The sequence below is a fragment of the Lathyrus oleraceus genome, chromosome 3 (genome assembly GCF_024323335.1).
Source record: "Lathyrus oleraceus cultivar Zhongwan6 chromosome 3, CAAS_Psat_ZW6_1.0, whole genome shotgun sequence".
Taxonomy (NCBI): domain Eukaryota; kingdom Viridiplantae; phylum Streptophyta; class Magnoliopsida; order Fabales; family Fabaceae; genus Lathyrus; species Lathyrus oleraceus.
In genome coordinates, this window is record NC_066581.1 from 154662459 (window position 1) to 154666793 (window position 4335).

The following is a 4335-nucleotide window of genomic DNA, read 5'->3' on the forward strand; positions in this document are numbered from 1 at the left end:
TGGAGAACTATTTATTGGATTTATGTCAACAAGTTCGACTCCCGGTAGGACCTGATATAAATATTATTTTTGTACCCATAGACATTTATTAGAAAATTATTATGGAAGTCATAATGTTAAGATATGGAGACTTATTTATTTTATTTATGTCAACAAGTTAATAAAGAGAACTATTTTGTTGAACCTGTTGTATTGTTAAGAATTAATGTTTAACTATATCAACTATTTTGTTGTATTGTTAATGTTAATGTGATGAAAACTGGATTAAATCATAGACATTCCATAGAAAATTATTGTGGAAGTCATAATATTAAGTTGTGGAGAACTATTTATTGGATTTATATAAACAAGTTCGACTCCCGGTAGGACCTGGTATAAATTTTATTTTTGTAACCATAAATATTTGTTAGAAAATTGTTGTGTAAGTCATAATGTTAAGCTACGAAGAATAATTTATTAGATCTATGTCAAGAAATTAATAAAGAGACCTATTTTGTTGAACCTACTGTATTATTAAGAATTTAATATTTAATTATATCAACTATTTTGTTGTATTGTTAATGTTAATGTGAAGAAAACTGGATTGAACTGGCTCATCCAACCAATTTTGAATCGGGAATCGGATTCGCATTCAGTCAGAATAAGATTGAAAGCCACTTATTTAACAACCAAAAAACCGACCGAAACCAGCGGTTCAACCACATCAACTAGTTCGACCACGTTATGGATTTTTAAGGAGAAAAAACACATATTTGATTTTTCTTGAACAAACCAAAGAATAAACTAAAGCTAAAAAATATCATTCACATTTTAATATACGAAGAAGAAGAATCAACATGCACCATCAGATTTAAAAGAAAGGGGGAAATTAATAGATAAATAAGAAGAAAAAAATAAAAAAATATAGATATTATATTTCATTTTGACAGAATGTTACAGATGTTATACCATTTGAGAATGAAGAGGAGAATGTAAGTCTCAACTATTTGTAATTTTGGCAACACAATTATTCTTTTATTTTCATTAAATTTTAGTATTAGGAACTCAAGTGGGCTTGGGCCAATGATATGCATATTTTTCTTTTAAAACTTTTAAATAATTATTTTCTCCTAAAGACTATTTACAAATGACTATCAGTTACCAACATGTAAGCTATTTTTTTTATATTATAAAGTTATGGATATATTTTACATATTAATTATATATATATATATATATATATATATATTAGTTATAATCTTTAAAATTATATTTAATAATTACCGGTTAAACTCTAAACATACCTTTAAACCTTAAATCCATATCAACTTCAGTTTAATACCCGCTAGAATTTTGAATACCTTGGATAAAGTCATGTGTACATTAATGAATTAAAGAAGCGGTGGTTCTATGGTGTAGTGGTTAGCACTCTGGACTTTGAATCCAGTGACTTGGGTTTGGCTCCCAGTAGGACCTATTATGAATATTATTTTTGTACTCATTGACATTCGTTAGAAAATTATCGTGGAAGTCATAATGTTAAAGAATGGAGAACTATTTATTAGATTTATGTCAACAAGTTAATAAAGAGAACTATTTTGTTGAACCTGTATTGTTAAGAATTTAATGTTTAATTATATCAACTATTTTGTTGTAATGTTAATATGATGAAAAATGGATTAAACCATAGACATTCAATAGAAAATTATTGTGGAAGTCATAATGTTAAGTCATGGAGACTATTTATTGGATTTATGTCAACAAGTTAATAAAGAGAACTATTTAAGAATTTAATATTTAATTATATCAACTATTTTGTTATATTGATAATGTTAGTATGATGAAAACTGACTTGATATACACTTTCTTCATGTGCTTTGGTTTCAGTTGTTTTATTGGTTTTACAAGTTGTTTACAGACGTGATACTATGTCAAGTTCAGTTCTACAAAGTGTTTTAACGAGCTGCGTAACTGTGTCCATCTTCAATCTGGTGTGCGATATTATAGCGTCGAAGATATGTCGATGTAATAAACATTAAAGCACTACGCTAGATTTAATTCGCCATTGTCACAATATTTTGAAATAAGTTTTATGTGTATTGCTTGGTTGCTGCCTTATGTTTTGATTATTGCTTTTGAATCAATTGCATTTCGGTCTTGTTTGTATTTAGTTAATTAGTGTATATAATTTGTAAATGATGTAAATATAATATCAGGTTGTTGTTGTTTTATTTCACTATATTGCTTAAGTCAGATTTAATTTATGGTTTTGACATCAATTATATATCGTTATGTGTCATACCCCAAAATTCACCCTACCCCCATACAACTTTCATCTGATCCATGACCCTATTACATATACATACATCCATTGGAATTTAATGTTTAATTATATCAACTACTTTGTTGTAATGTTAATGTGATGAAAACTGGATTAAACCTACAATGGATTAAACCATAGACATTCGATAGAAAATTATTGTGGAAGTCATAATGTTAAGTTATGGAGAACTATTTATTGGATTTATGTCAACAAGTTCGACTCTTGGTAGAACCTGATAAGAATATTATTTTTGTATCCATAGACATTCGTTAGAAAATTATAGTGGAAGTCATAATGTTAAGATATGGAGAAGTATTTATTAGATTTATGTCAACAAGTTAACAAAGAGAACTATTTTGTTGAACCTACTATATTGTTAAGAATTTAATGTTTAATTATATCAACTTTTTTGTTGTATTGTTAATGTTAATGTGATGAAAACTGGATTAAACCATAGACATTGATAGAAAATTATTGTGGAAGTTGAAGCTAGCGGAAATATACCGAAACACATTGCAAACTCAAACATACAACAGAGTCGTCGTCGAACTTTATTTATTCCCGAAGGAAAGGGAAAACATCGATAAAACACGGGGAAAGAGATATGTTGTGTAAGGAAGTCGGTTATGTAAGGGGAAGGTATTAACACCCCTAACCTCCATGGTACTCTATGAGAATCGTTTTGATTGTTCTCGCTCGAATAAGTGTGGTAACTAATGATTACTTATAAAATAATGGGGAAAAGGCGAGAAATGGATAAAGTGCTCGATGAAGATTGAGGTCCTTATGCCTACGTATCCTCATAGTGCAATGAGGAATTCAGAGCTCCGTAGTTCAAGGAACTAGTGGTCGGAGATGAAAAGAAGTGTGATCAAAATATGGTTTAAACCAAAACATTAGGTGTTTTGAACCCCAACAAGGGTGAAAACATGAACTCAAGAGTAAGGTGGCCATTACCAGTATGCAGGCTAGCATGACTGCCGTTATAGGGTAATGATGAAAATACAAAGAAATAAGTGTTTAGGAATGGTCCAAACATCTCCTGGTTCATAAGGTGACGCAAGATGGAGCACAAAGAGGTAGTGTATTTGCCTCAAAGATATCTGGTATATCACATGGAGTGAATAAAGGTAGAATATGAGTGCATCATGGAGATGAACAGAATGAAGTGACCAAAGTCACAGAATAAAGTATTTGGTAATAAGTGACTGAAAAGGTATGATTTGAAATCGAAGGTGAAAGTGTATTTGAATCCATAGGAGAAATGGGATTTGTACCATAGAGGGAAACAACGTTAACCGATATATGGACTAGCATGGCTTCCGTTGTAGGGTATTTAGCCGAAAAAGAATAAATTAAATGTCTGGGTACAAGCCAAACAACTCTAAGTAGAAATGCAGACTTTTCATTAGGCGTCCTAAAAGGGTGTATATGGATATCCAAAGAAAATTGTGTTTCGATGTCAAAGAGATAGTATGTCACTGGGTGAACTATTTATGATCGAAGGTAGATAATTGATCATGAAATATATGAATGGTGCCCTAAGGCAGAAGGAGAAATAATTAGGAGTGTGCTCGCCAAGGATTCACATCCTCGTGCCTACGTATTCTCATTGTGCAATAAGAAAGTCAGAGCAATCGTAGTTCGTGGAACCACGAGAACAAAGAGAGAGATAAGTGATGAAAAGTATAACTTGTACCAACATAATGGTATCAAGGGAACCCACAAATGGATGGAACTTGGAATCAAAGAGTAAACAGGCATTTACCAGTATGTAGGCTAGCATGGCTGAAATAAGTGTTTGGGTGCTAGCCAAAAAACTCTTGATTTGCAAGACGAACTGCCGCTATATCATCCTAAAAGGGTATAGGCGGGGCCTAAGAGAAAGTATTATTTTGTACAAGGAAGCAGTACATCCCTGGGTGGGGAACAAACAGTTCGAGATCAAAGAAGGATAATATCTTGGATCCAAGAAGATATAAACTCTAAATCGAAGAGCAAGGTGGTGTTTAAACCCAAAAAGACTGAATTAA

At 31.5% G+C, this 4335-nt stretch overlaps 1 non-coding gene across 1 annotated transcript; it reads left to right on the plus strand.

Moving 5' to 3' along the window:
• Positions 1-1383: 1383 nt before the first annotated feature.
• Positions 1384-1455, plus strand: TRNAQ-UUG (transfer RNA glutamine (anticodon UUG)). Its single transcript has one exon. It is a non-coding gene; the product is annotated as a tRNA-Gln (tRNA).
• Positions 1456-4335: the final 2880 nt, after the last annotated feature.